Below are 18,018 nucleotides of genomic sequence, written 5' to 3'. Positions count from 1 at the left end.
TGATTGAGACCCTCCATTTTGCTCACCCCCATCCTTTGATCTCCATTAATCCAATTGAATCTGTTGAGTGCGAGGGTTGTAGAGACCCAACAAAAATAGATGATACTTCGTATGCTTGTTTTGATTGTACAATGTTCTTCCATAAAAAAATGCCTTGAACTACCCACAACAATTAATCACCCTTGCCACCGTAAACAAGCTTTTGCTCATTTATAATGTTCTTCAAATAGTATGTGGAGATTTTTGTATGGTTGTGTCCCTTGCAAGTTTTATATATACCCCAAATGTGCTTGGTCGCTATCGATTATTGAAGACAAGTCTCATCATGATCACCCTTTAACTTTGCTATTAAGACCAAATAACCGCTTCTTTCGTGATGCATGTGGTAATTAGGGATATCATATTTCCTATATTTGTTATGTCTGTAACATTCAAGTTCATAAAGATTGCATTTCATTGCCACGTCATATCAAACTCACTCTCCATCCACATTCAATTTCTCATTGCTTTTCCATCTGCACTGAGCACCATGATTCTAGATACTAGGATTGCAAAATCTGTTTTGAAAAAGTGAACATCGAGCATGGGAGTTATTATTGTTCTTGGTCTGATTGCGATTTTGTCATCCATGTGGATTGTGCCACGAATTCTTACAAGAAGATATTATATAGTGTGGTTGAGGTAGAAAATCTAGACGAATTTGAGGAATCTGATTTTTTATCTGATGAATCTATGAGTTCTATCATCCGTATCATCAAGGAAATTAAAGTTGAAGATGAAATAATAGCTACAGAGATAAAACATATTAGTCATGATCACAACTTGATATTCTCAGATGAGATCAAGGATGATAAATATTGTAATGGTTGTGTGCTACCTATTTTATCCTCATTTTACTATTTTTCACATTGTGATTTCTTTTTGCACAAGACATGTGCTGAGTTGCGAAGGATGTGTCAACTATGGTTTGCTCCAAAGCCGTTCAGTCTTCTCACATATGGTATTTTCAGGTGTGATTTTTGTAAATAAAACTGTAGCGGTTTCTCCTACATATTGCATGATGTCATGAAGTTGTGCCTCAGATGTGCTTTACCTCATAGTTTTACATATCATGCGGATGAATCACATTTCTCTTCTTTACGCGAGATTACGATGGAAATTGCAATGCTTGTGGTAAGGATTTTGTCGAGAATATCTAAATTAAATATTAGGATTGCTAACTAGATATTTTATTTTGTTAGTTATTAGATAGGATCAGTTTTAATTATATATAATCAGTTTTTTATTCTGTTAATTATTAGATATGATCAATTTTAATTAGATAGAATCAGTTTTATTCTGTTGCTAATTTTATGCATCTTTTTATGTAAAGTTGTTACATTGTAAACTCTATTTAAGTCAGTCATATTCGGCACAAATAAAAAAGATTCATTCGAAACAAGTTTTTTTTCGACTATATGGTATCAGAGCCAGAAATGGCCAAACCCTACGATGATACCTCTGATATCACCCTAAACACTGAATCCTTCCAAAACATATCCATCACTTCTCATAAGTTGAATGGAAATAATTTCTTACAGTGGTCACAATCTGTGAAACTGTTTATTCGTGGCCGTGGAAAATTCGACTATCTCTCAGGTACCATTATGAAACCTGCCGAAGAAGATGAAGAATCTGAAAGATGGGAGGCAGAAAACTCGATGATTATGTCTTGGCTCATAAATTCCATGGATCCGAGTGTAGGGAGAACTTATCTCTTCCTACCTACTGCTCATGACATTTGGAATACTATGAACGAGACATATTCTGATCTCGGGAACATAGGACAATTGTTTGAGCTAAAAACTCGGTTATGGAGGCTAAAACAAGGAGAAAAAATTATCACTCAATACTACACCGACCTCAAGACCTTGTGGCAAGAGGTTGACATGTTCAGCGACTACGAATGGAGTTGTGCTAAGGATAAGGCTCTATTCCAGAAGATGGTGGAAAAAGAATACGTCTTCGAATTCCTCCTAGTCGGCCTTAACAAGGAATTGGATGAAGTCAGAGGGCATTCTTGGTCGTGAACCACTATCAAGCACAAGAGAAGTCTTCTCCGAAGTCAGACGAGAGGAGAACCGGCAGACAGTCATGCTTGGAGGTCACTTACCGAATCCCACCGAGTCTTCTGCCTTGTTCTCGGGTCAGCCACCACGTTGCAACGATTGTCGGAACGATAGAGATTGGCTAATCTGCGAGCACTGCAACAAGCCGGGACACACTAAAGCCAAATGTTGGAAGCTATACGGGAAGCCAACCGAGAATTTTTCAGCCAATCGGAATTCTCGTAATGCAAAGGGATTCCATGCCTCATATGAAGATGCTTCTGAAGAGCCGAAACCTGCCTCAGAACCGTCTGCCTTCAGCAAAGAACAACTAGAGCAATTGTATCAACTAATGCGTTCTCATTCCATATCCAACACTCATTACCCATCATCTTATATTGCCTCTTCATCATTAGCCCAGAAAGGTACATATCCTACAGTTTTCATAGCTGGTTCTAAATCAAACTCTTGGATCATAGATTCAGGGGCAACAGATCACATGACCGGTAGTTCCTCCATATTCTCATCTTATTTTCCTTTATCTGGTAATCTGAAAGTAACAATTACTGATAGTTCCCTAACCTCTATAGCTGGAAAAGGCTCTATCATTATTTCTCCATCTCTCACATTACTAAATGTCCTACATGTCCCAAAGCTCTCTTGTAATCTCATCTCTGTTAATCGTATTATTCATGATTGCAAATGCATTGCTACAATAACATTTGCTGGATTTAATTTCAGGACCCTTGTTCGGGGAAGATGATTGGCAATGCTAAGGAGATTGATGGACTCTATCACTTGGTCACGGAAAATCCTTCAGATAAACAAGTTCAGAAACCAAGATGCTTCACTACCTTGTCTTGTGAGAATGAAAAAATGTTGTGGCATTATAGGTTAGGCCATCCTAGTTTTAATTACTTGAAATATTTGTTTCCAAATCTTTAAAAAAAGGACGATTTTTCTTTTCAGTGTGAAGTTTGTGAATTGGCAAAACATCATAGATCTGTTTATCCATCTTTAAAGTATATGCCATCAAAACCTTTTTCTCTTGTGCATAGTGATATTTGGGGCTCTTCACGAGTAAAAACAACCTCAGGATCTAGATGGTTCATCACATTCATTGATGATCACACTAGAGTCACGTGGATTTATTTACTAAAAGAAAAATTTGAGGCAGCAAGTGTTTTCAAAAAAATTCACTCACTAATCAATACTCAGTTTCAAGCAAATATTCAAGTTCTTAGAACCGATAATGGCCTAGAATATTTTAATGCAATCTTAGGTGCTTTTTTGAAACAAAAAGGAATTATTCATCACAGTTCTTGCGTTGATACTCCCCAACAAAATGGAGTTGCTGAAAGAAAAAATAGGCATTTATTAGAGGTGGCTAGGGCTTTACTGTTTGCTATGAATGTTCCTAATCGTTTTTGGAATGAAGCACTCTTAACAGCGTCTTATTTGATAAATCGAATGCCTACAAGAGTTCTTAATTATATCACTCCTTTGCAATCTCTAAAGAATATGTTTCCTGAAAATAGATCTTTCACTGATTTAACACCTAAAATTTTTGGTTGCATTGCTTTTGTTCATATACACGGCCAAAATAGAGGAAAACTTGATCCCCGAGCACATAAATGAATATTTCTAGGTTTTTCACCAACACAAAAAGGGTATAAATGCTTTGATCCTAAATCTGGGAAGTATTATGTGAGTATGGATGTCACGTTTTTTGAAAAACACCATTTTTTGACAAAAACTCTCTTCCGGGGGAGAATGACTCTGAAATGAGTTTTTGGGAACAAACATCCTTGCCAAAATTGGTTGTAAATAGCTCAGTGGAACCAATTCATATTCCTGTAACTAATCCTAGGATTTCACAACCTATAAATTCACAACCTCGTGAGACTCAAGTAGAAACTAACTTGGAACCACCTACTGAACTTCGTGCTTATTCTAGAAGGATGACTCGACTAAGTAATGTTCCACCGGCCTCCAAGGTATACCAACCATCGGACTCGACTATGGTCTAAGGTACGACTTCTCTTTCTCCTATTTCTTCTCCAAATTTAGAGCCTTTTACAGAATTCTTTGAACCTATAGCCTTGCGCAAATGTGTCAGATCATGTACCACAAAACATCCAATATCCAATTTCATGTCTTATCATAAACTCTCTCAAGATGTCAAAGCTTTTTCCACCAGGATTATGGATGATGAACTGCCTAAGTCGATACATGAAGCTCTAGAGGTTCCGAGATGGAGAGAGGCAGTTTTTGAGGAGTTAAAGGCCCTGAAGAAGAATGACACGTGGGATCTAACTCCTTTACCTAAGGGGAAACGATCTATAGGCAGTAAGTGGGTGTTCACCATCAAATACCATGCAGATGGCTCGGTCGAGAGATAAAAAGCAAGACTCGTAGCACAAGGCTTCACTCAGATATATGACCTTGACTACGAGGAAACCTTCGCTCCTGTGGCCAAACGAAACACCGTACGTGTCCTACTCTCACTAGCCGCCAATCTGGATTGGATTCTCAGACAGTTTGATGTGAAGAATGCGTTCCTAAATGGTGAGCTAGAAGAAGAGGTGTTTATGGAAGTTCCTCAAGGCTTTGATGAATTGAAGAAGGATGGCAGAGTCAGCAAGCTAAAGAAATCCATTTATGGATTGAAATAATCTCCGAGAGCCTGGTTCGAGAGATTCACGAGAGCTGTGAAACAACATGGTTACACTTAGGCCCAGTCCGATCATACTATGTTCTACAAACACAATAATGGTAAAATTGCTATTTTAATTGTGTATGTAGATGACATTGTTATGACAGGAGATGACATAGTAGAGTTGGAGTCGCTGAAGAACTTCTTATCCAACCAGTTTGAAGTCAAGGATCTAGGACAACTCAAATATTTCCTTGGAATGGAGGTGACTAGATCCTCAAAAGGTATAATTATCTCGCAAAGGAAATATGTCCTCGATATCTTGAAAGATACCGGATTACTCGGATGTAAACCAGTGGCGACTCCTATTGATACGAATCAAAAACTCGAAAAAGAAGATGGTGCTGAGCCTGTGGACAAGAATCGGTATCAGAAGCTGGTGGGGAAACTGATTTATTTGGCTCATACGAGACCAGATATTGCATTTTTTGTGAGCTTGGTTAGTCAGTTTATGCATTGTCCCTCAGAAAAACACTTCAAGGTTGTTTACCGGATTCTTCATTACTTGAAAGGGAGTCCGGGTAAAGGAATCATGTTTTCGAAGAATGGAAGTCGAAGAGTGGAGATCTTCACTGATGCTGATTGGGGCAGAAGTTCTACAAACAGAAGATCTACCACCGGTTATTGCTCCTTTGTCTGGGGTAACTTAGTTACTTGGAGAAGCAAGAAGTAACCAGTTGTCTCTAGAAGCAGTGTGGAGGCCGAGTTTAGAGCCATGGCACAAGGAGTATGTGAGCTGTTATAGCTTAGGAGAATCTTGGAGGAGCTGAAGGTTGAAGGAGATAAACCGATGAAGTTGTATTGCGACAACAAATCGGCAATCAGTATTGCTCAGAATCCTATACAGCATGACAGGACCAAACATCTCGAAATAGATCGACATTTCATCAACGAGAGGCTAGAAAATGGCGATATCTACATACCGTTTGTTCCATCATCAGAGCAGCTCGCCGATGTTCTCACCAAGGGATTGTTTACTACGATGTTCGAAGGATTTCTGTCCAAGCTGGGAATGATCGATATCTATTCTCCAGCTTGAGGGGAGTGTTGAGAATATCTAAATTAAATATTAGGATTGTTAACTAGATATTTTATTTTGTTAGTTATTAGATAGAATCAGTTTTAATTAGATAGAATCAGTTTTTTATTCTGTTAGTTATTAGATAGGATCAGTTTTAATTAGATAGAATCAGTTTTATTTTGTTGCTAATTTTATGCATCTTTTTATGTAAAGTTGTTACATTGTAAACTCTATTTAAGTCAGCCATATTCGGCAGAAATAAAAAAATTCATTCGGAACAAGTTTTTTTTCGACTATAGATTTATTTTTTGAATTTTCATATAAATGCAAGGATTGTACGCTTGTTTTGGATTGAAGATGTGTTACATTACCACGCATTGCATGGCATAAGTGTGATCATCATTCTTTATCACTTGCTTATCAAGATAGTGATGAATATCCACTACGACATTACTGTGACATTTGTGAAGAAAGAAGAAACCCCAAAAGATGGTTTTATCAATGTAAAACTTATGACAATGCTATGCATATCGAATGTGTTCTTGGAGAGTATCCATTTATCAAGGCTGGAAGCAAATACACATACGAAGGTCATCCACATCCTCTCACATTCGTTAGAAAAATTTATCAATATCTTATTGTGTTCTCTGTGGTGAGCCTTGTCAAGATCTGGCCATTGAGTGTATGGAGCATAGATGCAAGTATATTGTTCACTGGAGATGCATAAAACCCGATTTTCCTCTTCCTGGCAGTGACAGTGATAGTGGTAGCGAATGTGTATGAAGCTAATTTAGTCTAAACTAAAATTGTTTGTTGTGTACTAAATTCCTTGTTTTTCAAGCTTGGACTGGAAAACATGGTGGTTTTGCTTAGTTTAGTTTATGTTTCTGTTGTCTTTGTGTTACTTTTTGTGGTACTAGCAGTGGTCTTGTAAGTTGTATTGTTTTGTTTTTCCTATGGTTGATTCATGCTTGAGTGCAATGTGGATTATCCATACGTCAACTGTATTCGTAAACTCTATTGACATACTTCGGTGTCATATTTTATTTTAAATCGAAACTCCAGTTTTGTATTAACTTCTTGAAAATTCGGTTTATTGTGATGACTCATTTACTCTGAAAAATGATTATGAAAACGAGATGAAATAAAATCGGAAAATAATATCGGTATAATTCATTGATCGTTTTGGTAACTTAATAGGACACTTTCTGATCCGTAAGTTGGAAAATAACGTCGGTATTAACTTATTAGGAAACTCAACTATGCTATACATGTGCTTTTTTAATCAGAAGTTCTGCTAAAATGTCTCAGATGTGCTTTAATATCTCATTGTTTTACATATCAAGCTGATAAGCCACAACATTAGTCTTCTATGTTGAAAAGCATAAAGACAAGTGCAATGCTTGTTGTAAAGATTTATGACATAATTTAGGGATTTATGGATTTAAGGATTGTACATTTGATTTGCATGAGATGTGTGACATTTCCACGTATTATTCGGCATAAATGTGATGAACATTCTTTGATAATGACTATCTACTTCTTTTAAATGCATAAATATGCTCAAGTTACATGTGTAAGACTAAGTCGATTCAGGTTCCATTTCCATGTGGGATGCTTAATATTTTAACTAATTTTAGAATATGTTGTGGTCAGCTTGAGTATGATTGCAAAAGTTGCAGTTAAGCATTGACTTGGTGTCTGTAAATGCGAAAAAGCAGGGTAATAAATATCGTGATGGGTGTGTGCTATCTATCATGTCCTCATTTTACTATTGTTCACATTGTGATTTCTTTCTGCACAAAGCCTGTGCTGAATTGCCAAGAACTCGTCAACTATGGTTTGGTTCAATACCCTTCAATCTTGTAACAGATGGTATTTCAGATGTAGCGTCTCTTCTTACACATGTAGTGGTTTCTCCTCACGTTATTTATAGTGTAAAAATCATTTATTTTACTCACCTTTTTTTATCACTAATCCACTCATAATTAACTTTTAAGTAAGTAATCACTTTCGTATTTACATGAAAAGAAAGTTGAAGATTCATCCTTGAAAAACAATAAAATGAAGAGAAAAAAGAATGAGGTGGGTAGTTTTCAATGGTTGGGACAAAACAATAACTTAGCGTTCAATGAAATATTTATGAATCATTCACATAGTGTTTATTTATTAAGTTAGATAAATGAGTATAAATAAAATTATTATATTCATTTAATAAACGAACGGATACGAATAGATGTGTGTGCACTTCATTTATATTCACGAATAAACTCATTTATCAACTTACTTAAAAGCTTATTTATATGTTTCTCCTTTTGTTTTTGTTTTTGTTTTTTTATATTTTAAATATTAGTGAAGATAAGGATTAAATCAAACAAAAAATAAATTTCAAATTGTGAAGTCTAAGAAAATTAAAGACTAATAGTATAATTTCACCATTTAATTTGTTTTATTTATTTTATTTGTTTGTTTATTTAATTAACGTCTCTAGCTAACTACAGATACAATATTAAAATTTTAAACAAATATAAATTGAATATAATTTTTTTTTAAATAAATAAACAAAGGGTAAAGTATAGTAATGGTCACTGAACTTTTATAAAGCTTTCATTTAGGTTCCCCAACTTTTAAAACTTGTAATACAATCCTCTAATATTTAGTCCGTTTGCAATATGGTCCTCGACCATTACACTGCCGCTAGTACGTTTGTAATATGGTCACTGAACTTTTCAGGCACTTGCATTTAGGTCCCCCAACTTTTTAAACTTGCAACACACTCCTTAATTTTATTCTAAACCCCAAATTCCTTTTCGATCTCGAATTTCATTTTTTTGCTTATCTCTTCTCATTTCCAGCGTAACTTTTCAGCCGAGGATGCATGGGAAATTCTAATCTAACTTTGAATTATGTGTAGGTGTTGACTTGAATAAGGGTCCATTGAGAAAAGGCCCGACCAAGGGACTATCAGGGCATCAACGATTCAAGGTGTAATGTTAGATACAAGTCAGCTTAAGTGAAGCATATATGTTCGATGAAATGCTTTTGAGAAAAAAATAGGGTTAGAAATGCAGAGTTGACAAATACTACTAAGATGAACTAAATATCATTGTTGAAAGTCACCCACAAAGCTGGAATTATTTTGTATAAATGGCATATAATAATTTCTTTGTTTAATCCTTGTGGTTAAAGATTTTCCAACAGATGATCAAATATAATGAAATCCCAAACAACGCATTTTGATAACTCCGTAAAAAGGTCATATTTGGGACCTTTTCACTTAATTTATTGACTGTCTTAGAGCTCATATAGGATCATATAGATACATTTAGGAGCATATAGCTGCAGGTGGTGAAATTATGTTTGTCGCGGCATTTTATTTTGTAATCAGTGCTGCTTTATGGGGAAGGTGTTTGTCAGGTGATGTGCAGGATTTGGGAGCAAGGAAAAGCAAAAGGGAAATGCCATGACATAAGGAGACTGTTGAGCAGAATGCAAATGTTGAACCAGTTGACATTTCGAGAGCGACCAAAATGAAAGAATAATATTTTTAGTAAGAGTCAGCTGTCATGGCATAAAAGGGCATTCTGCAATCAACCATAATGGAGGGGCCAGTTACCATCTTTGCACCAACTCTCACATAAAAGGAATGAACTTTAGGGTGCTAGTGTAATTTTAACACAAAACCCTAGGTTCATTCTCCCCTATAAATAGAAGATGAAGCTTGACTTTTTAAAGAGACTTGGAGATTTTTAGACATCCGCTAAGAGTCTAAAAATTCAGAGAAAAAACTCTCTCTTTTTCAGTCAAACATTTTTGCCGTGGCATTCCTCCGTTGACAGGCTATAGAGAGTGGCAAACTTGGTGTCCAAGAGGAGCTAGATCGTTGGGATTGTTCGTGATGGCCGAGGGAAACTCTGGCAGTGCACGTCGAAGGCTTTTCCTCCTTCCCTTTGCTATTTGCTTTCATATTTATCTTTTGGGTTGTAAGGAACGGATTAACTTGCTTTGTGCTTGTTTATTTCGAACCCCACTATGAACTAATCCTATTTGGTGGGAGTTTATTTTGGATATTTAAGTTTTGCTTTAATGAATGGTTATTTTTCTATGTTATATTCTGTTTTGTTTATGAAGCTTAGCGCCTTAAGGTTGTAGGAGCTACGAGAGTAGTCATTCCTTAGGAGATTACTTAGTGTTCGAGAGAATGTCTAGGTAGCACGTCCTTAGTGTTCGAGAGAAACTAGGGAGGAACCACATAAACAAGGGTTTCTAGATAGTAACTAGGCCTAATCCACCTTAGAGATAAGGCTAGGATTTCATTCGACTAATAGAAGTTGTGTATGAGTGATAGGTTAGATGTTAATGCTGCCGCAAAAAGGTATTGCCGAGACATATCTTGTTATCTGGACCAATAGGATCCCTGCAGTAACTAACGCCAATCGGTTTTGCCAAGGCATCTTCAATCTGTCGAGTCCCTTACTAGAGATAGCATAGGGCACCCTTAGTAAACTCTGTCGGGCAGATAAAGCATAGAAGTAAAACCATTATGATAAGTAGAATTAAATTTCCTAAGTAAATCCTATCACTCATTCCCATAGTAGCTTGTCGTGTGAGGAGTCTAAAGTCCTTATAATCAAATCCAGTATTTACAGTTTATTTTGCCTTTACATTTTTATTTGATTGCAGTACACACAATTCCTTTTGCCACAACATATCCATTTGTTATCACATTGTCATCGTTCCATTTCCATACCATCCATTCATTTTGCCATAACATTACCATTTGTATATATACCATCTCCAACTTTACTTAGGTGACAGAGTAAAGTGTCATGACAAACTTATTTGATTTCCCCCAATCCCTGTGGAGAACGATACTCACTCATCACTTTATTACTTGTTCGATTGTATACTTGCACACACATCCGCACCATTTATAGTACTCACAAATAGCGGACAAGTTTTTGGCGCCGTTTCCGGGGATTGGCAGTTGGAAGTTAATTTGTTTTGTCATAGCATTATTATTTTACTTGATTATTTATTTATTTATTTTAGATAGTTTTACTTTTTATTTTCCTTATCTTTTTCAGGTTTTTCGCGGTGTATGACCAGAAGACATTCGGACGAGCCATTAGAACCGGTTAAACATGAGATCGAGAGGCTTTTTAGGCAAAGAAGATGTGCTCAACGTGCAAATATGTATCAAATCGGAAATCAAGGCATTGGTCATGAGGATGATCAGAAGGCCGAGGCAAATCTAAATGTTGGGAATGCAGCCCGACCTCGTGCCATTCGTGATCACTTAAACCCGATCTTAGATGACTTAAATCCTAGAATTGTGGCACCAGAAATTCAGACAGCCCACTTCGAGCTCAAACCTGTCATGTTCAATATGTTGAATTCCATAGGGCAATTCGGGGGTATGCCAAATGAAGATGACAGGCATCATATTCGTAACATCTTGGAGGTGTGCGATTCTTTTCACCAACAAGGAGTGCACGAAGATGTTCTGAAATTAAAGCTATTTCCATATTCCCTGTGTGACCGAGCAAGAGCTTGGTTGAGTGGAGTTCTAGAGTGTTCAATGTAGTCGTGACTGATATGTGCAAAAAAGTTTTACTGTGGTATAATCCTCCGAACATTAACACCCAACTGAGGAACGTCATAGCTTCTTTTTGTCAAGCTAATGACGAATCAATGTATGAGTGTTGGGATCGATACAAAGCATTGCTTCGTAAATGTTTGAATCATGGTTTTCAAGATTGGACACAAGTGGTGATGTTCTATAATGGAGTTAATGCGCCCACGAGGATGATGCTAGATGCCTCGGTAAATGGGACCTTACTTGACAAATCACCAATAGAGGCATTTGACATTCTGGACAGGATTGCCACCAACGATTATCAGTTCCCATCCACAAGGCTTGGACTTGGGTGAAAATCACATGGAGCTTTCGAGCTAGACACTAAGGATTCGGTGTCCGCCCAACTTGCTGCTATCACCAATATGCTGAAGAATTTGCAAAGACCAAGCGAGGTGAGAGAAGTAAAGGCAACCCATTCAGCATGTTTATTATGCCATGACAATCACAATGAGAGTAACCGCCCGAACAATCAAGAATCCATCAATTATGTAGGCAAATTTAACCGAGGTAACAACAACCCTTATTCTAACACATATAATCCTGGATAGCGTCAACATCCAAACTTTTCGTGGGGAAACCAAGGAACCAACAATGCTCATCAACCAGGTTGGCAGCAGAATTTCAATGACTCCCAGGGATTTCAATCGAATATGCCATGGCATAATTCCAAAAAGGGAGGGCCATCTTCATCTAACATCAGTTCTTTGGAGGCCACAATGCAAGAGTTCATAGCAACAATGAAGACAATGCTGAAAGACCATGCAACCTCCATAAAAAACCAAGGGGCTCTACTTCAGAGCCACAGTTCGTCGATGAGGACACTGGAGAATAAAGTTGGTCAAATTGCCGCGGCATTACAATAACGACGACCAGGATATCTGCAGAGTGACACTAAAGTCAAAAAACCTCATGGCAAAGAGCACTGTAGTGTGCTAACTCTACGAAGTGGTACATAAATTAATGTCGAAGATAAGTTTGGGGGAAAATCGAAGGATAATTCACCCCTGAGACTGTACAAGCTGATCAAGAAGTGCTAAAGAAGCACCAGATGAAGAGGATAAGGATGAGAGTTCATCAAGTAAAGTGACTAAGAGAGCAAACAAAAATGCCAAGGAAAATTCTGTTCCCACCCCGTCAGTACAGGAAGCCAGGACCTCACCTCATTTTCCACAAAGACTGAAAAAGCATAACGAGGATATTCAATTCAGAAAATTTGTTGACATTCTGAGTTAACTTCAAATCAATTCCTTTTCTAGAGGCTATGGAACAAATGCCTACATATGCTAAGTTCCTCAAGGAGATTGTGACCAAGAAAATAAAGGCTGAGCAGTACGAGACAATTGCCACGGTAAAAGAATTTTGCTCATCCTTAAGCAAGTTGCCACCGAAGAGACATGATCCGGGAAGTTTTATCATCCCATGTTCGATAGGAAACAAATTTATTGGGAAGACACAATGTGACCTTGGCTCAAGCGTGAACTTGATGCCTAAGTCAATTTTCGTGAAGCTTGGGATAGGAAATGCGAGACCCACATCTGTCATCTTGCAATTAGCTGATCGATCACATGTGCGTCCTGAAGGGCGAATTGAAGATGTCATCGTGCGGGTTGAAAAGTTCATTTTTCTGTTGATTTTATGATTCTGGACTGTGAGGTCGATGCCACAGCACCCATCATCTTGGGGAGACCCTTCCTAGCTACCGGGCGTATTCTCATCGACTGCGAGAGGGGCGAGCTGACCATGAGAGTGGCCGATCAACATGTCACTGTGAGGGGTTATTCGAAGTGGATGATTCTGAATAATGCCAAAGCATTTTAGAAGTGGATATAGTAATCACGAAAGAAGCAATCAATTTTTCCAGGACAACTTCATTCAGCTGGGACCTGATGAGGGGTTATTCGAAGACTTAAAGGCTAGAGAGCCTAATGATTTTTCTATCGAGGAACAACATGCTAGCTCAGGTACATATTTTGAACCTCTTAACTTTGACGAGTTTGTTCCTCCTAAGCCCCCATTGCAACATGCACCTACCCTAGAGCTTAAGAATTTGCCACAACATCTTAAATATGCTTAAATGGGTAGTAATGAAACTTTACCTGTGATTATTTCCTCTGCCCTTACTCTAACCATGAATCGAGTTTGCTAAGTATTTTGTCACAGCATAATAAAGCGTTAGGATGAACGATGACAAATCTCAAGGGAATAAGTCCAACTGTAACACCCTCAACCCGTATCCGACCCGGATACAAGTCTGAGGTGTCACATTGACTTTTCAAACTTTAAACTTTTAACGAAAACCAATGAAATTTAAAACTTTTATTAAAATAACATTGTCATTGTACGAGTTAACCAAAACAAGACAAAACTAATCAGAGCATTTGTAACTAACACTTTACTTACATGCCAACACACTACATACAACAAAATACCTACTATGACTTTTCTTCTGATCTGATCCCTGAGTGGAGATATGTTGATCTACAAATTCCTATTCTTGATTCTCTTGCTCTTCGAAACTTACGTGTAAAAACACTTACACGCTAAGTCATAGACTTAGTGAGGCATAATTACATAATAAAGAATTACTAAAAATATAAACATGTCGTCTACTATCCAAACGCAATTATACTATCACACCATCATTTATTATACCACATATGAGACAATATAAATCATAATAATACCATATTAAGATACAATTATATACATCCTCGTTATGTCCTATTTAAGCCCATATACACTATTGAGAACCCAAGATATATGAGTATTATGAGGTTATGCACATGCATGCTGTCACCACAGCTCAATGAATGTTCCGAAGGACCTATCCAGAGGTCATAAAGATCCTCGGTAACTATCCAGAGGTCATAAAGATCCTCGGTAACTATCCAGAGGTCATAAAGATCCTCGGTAACTATCCATAGGTCCCGAAGAACCTAGGTAAACTATCCATATGTTCCTTAGAACATAGGTATACTGTCCATATGTCTCGAAAGACATAGGTAGTTCTTTGACTCTTGGCATGCCAACTATACCTACAGTTCTCATAACTCATATCATGGGCATTGTCTTTTACCTTATTACATATTCACACATCATATCACATTTTTCTTTTCCTATAGCTCTTTATCACATGTTATATGATCATCTTATCACCTATACCTTTTCATATAACCATTACATACATACATACATGTCATCATTTATGTTTTTATCATACTCCTATAGTATTATCCTTCTTCTCTTTTATCTCTTGTTCATTTTTCATCCAATAACTTATATAAATGTATATATATCATGTATACTAGTTCCTAGGTCCCATCACACTAGCATATTTTCATATATTTGTAATCACGTAGTTTATTTTTCATATAATTCATGTCACCCCTCATATGATTTCATATTCATATGCTATATATTTCATATTCTTTCTTATATCCTTTCCATACTTCTTATTTCATATTCTTATGAAATCATATTGATCATTTTAACTATTTCACATATTTAACACATTTATCTACCTATTTACATAACTCATATAATATATATATACTGTAACATGCCAATACATATGCTCATTCATGCATATAAACCATAAAAAACACATCACACACACTTCATATACCTAATATAGATATCTCGTAACTCATTCAATCCCATATGACACATACATTCATATATAAGCTCTAATCTGGAAAATAGACTTACCACAATCTGCATAGTATATCCCATAATGCATATGGTATCAATTCATATCATCTTTAATAATATTGAATGAATAATGTATCAAGATATTAAATCTAGACTTATCGCAAGTCTAGAACTGAATATACTAACATAAACATGTTATGCATATGCACCCGCCTTAGCCTTGTTTGAATAGAATCAATTCTCACCCTTCGATTACTTTGAAGCAAAGTCACGTTCAATATCTACATAATAATACATTGAAACATATCAGTATCCAATTAATATACTCTAATCTATCATTTCTTAGACCAAAAGAAAGGTTTATTTCTATTTCTCTTGAAGTGCATCGATGCATTCAACAGTGCATCGATGCATTCTTTAGCATGTGCATCGATGCAGTACTCGTGCATCGATGCACAAATCACCTTCGATGTTTTCATTTTAAGGGGATGCATCGATGCACTCCTTATGCATCGATGCACCAATTGCATTCGATGTTTCCATTTTAATAGGTGCATCGATGCACTTCCTGTGCATCGATACACACTGAACAATTTCTAGAGATTTACCCTTGATGCATCGGTGCACCTTGAATGTGCATCGGTGCACCTTGAATGTGCATCGATGCATATAGCTCAGAATTCATTTTAAATCCCGAAAATCTACTCAAAACAACTCAAATGCTTCATATTTCATCCCATTTCATGTTCTTAACTCTCATACACTTATTTAAACTAATTAATACCCATTCAATATCTCTTACACTTTAAAATCCATTCCTCCACATAGAATTTAAGAATTTCACTCAAATTCCCATATGATATAATTCTGATTCTAACCCTTCATGTCCTTTAATCAAGTTCGGGACAAGTCAAATTCAACTTCCAATTCTCAATATAAACTTTATTTCGATATTTCATTCAAAAACTCCAAATCTTTAAATCCTCATAAACTCTTCATCTTGTTGTTTTAAAGCAAATTAATCTTTCCTTAATCTTACTTAGCATCTAATAATCAAAACTAAACTTAAATTTCAGCACATAATCAGCTCAAGAGAAAACTCACCTTTGCTTGGCTTCACACGTGAAGAAGAAAAAAAAAAAAGAGAACTCTGGAAACCTCTAAACTTTATTTCCTTCCTTCCACGTGTATCTATATATACCATATATTATTATTATATTTTTCTTTTCTTTGCAAATGACCATACTATCCTTTCATTCCTCATTCTTTTCAATTTGATCTTACACCTCATTTCTCATATAAGTATTTAAACCACTCAATTATTTTAATTTAAATCACCAAATTTTGAAACCTTACAATTTAGTCACTAACCCGGTATTGAGGATGTTACAAATCTCCCATCCTTTTAAGAAAATTAGTCCTCGAATTTTCATTACACATACCGATAAGAACATATCTTTCAATGTTCTCATGCTCCTTTCTCTACTTTATCCCATTGCAATTTGTAATTAATGATTTGCTTTCACTTCCCAAAGAACCCAATTCATTTCTAATTACCTTATAACCATACCCAATCTCTTATTCCATCATTCTATAACTCAGAACACAACCCTAAACCTCTTCAAATGTTATTAAACATATACTTTACGAAATCAATCAATCTTTTCATAGCACTATATACCATTTCCTTACCCCATATCAACTTATAATTCACACTTTACACCCCTTTTTCATTTAATTCCCTATATATATACTCCTTTATAAAACACTATCTCCATACTTATCCCTTGAGGAATATCTCCATTAGATTAATAGAGAATTAAATTAACTGAATTCGAATGTAACACTTCTAACATATCTTGTTTACTTTAGCAGTGTACCTTAATGGAATTATTACTATACTATTTCAAAAAAATGACTTCTAACTAAATTCTCAATTCTCTTACCCATTCTCTACTCATATATGGTTATACAAGCTCAGATCAACTAATATCATAAAGCATTTACTGTACAATAGAAGATACCTGCTATTATCTCTGGATCCTCATTGTCTTCACTGATATTGAGATTATATACTCTAGCCGTAGAGCGTATTTCCTGTTGAGTAGAAAATTCTGTCTTACTTCTTCCTCTACCTCTACCCCGTCCTCTCTGGGATATCGAAGCAGATCGCTCCGACTGCATAGGCTTTCCTGTCCCCAATGTACAATCTCTCATGAAATGTCTTATTTCCCCACATCGAAAACAGGCTCCAGATTCAACTCTACATGCCCCACCATGATATCTCTCACAAATCTGACAGTGTCTCTGTTGTGCTCTTCCATCACCAGACTTTCCTAATTGAGTCTGTCTAGCTCTCATCTGATTTTATCCTCTAGCAGAGGATACCACTGATTCAGACCTTACTTGGTATTGGAACCCAGAATCTCTACCTCTCTTGGGTGGTACAGAGCTCGACGAAGCCCCCGTTCTTTTGGAAGATTGAGCTTTTTGATCCCCAAACCGCTCATTCTGAGCTCTTTCTACAGTTTTAGCACGATTTACTACTTCCTGAAACGAGGACAAGTTCAAAACAATCAACATCTCTTTTAGCCTTGGTCGTAGTCCTTCATCAAACCACTCACATGCTTCTTTCTTTGTCCGAATCAATTAGGCCGCGAATCGACTTAACTTGTTGAATTCACACTCATATTCATACACAGTGTGATTCAACTGTTTCAAATTCAAGAATTCTTGCTTCATTTCCCTGATGAATTGATCTCCTATATACTTGTCCTTAAACTCTTCTAAAAACAAATACCATGTTTTCTGATCATTTGGCATCCTATGAATAACATTTGTCCACCAGATTCTCGCTTGCCCACGGAGCAAAGAGACCATCCCATCTAGTTTCTCCATATCA

This window comes from Hibiscus syriacus, unplaced genomic scaffold, assembly GCF_006381635.1.
Source record: "Hibiscus syriacus cultivar Baekdansim isolate YM2019G1 unplaced genomic scaffold, ASM638163v2 tig00111298_pilon, whole genome shotgun sequence".
NCBI classification, from domain to species: domain Eukaryota; kingdom Viridiplantae; phylum Streptophyta; class Magnoliopsida; order Malvales; family Malvaceae; genus Hibiscus; species Hibiscus syriacus.
The sequence above is the reverse complement of the archived record's forward strand: the minus strand, read 5'-3'. Positions refer to the sequence as shown.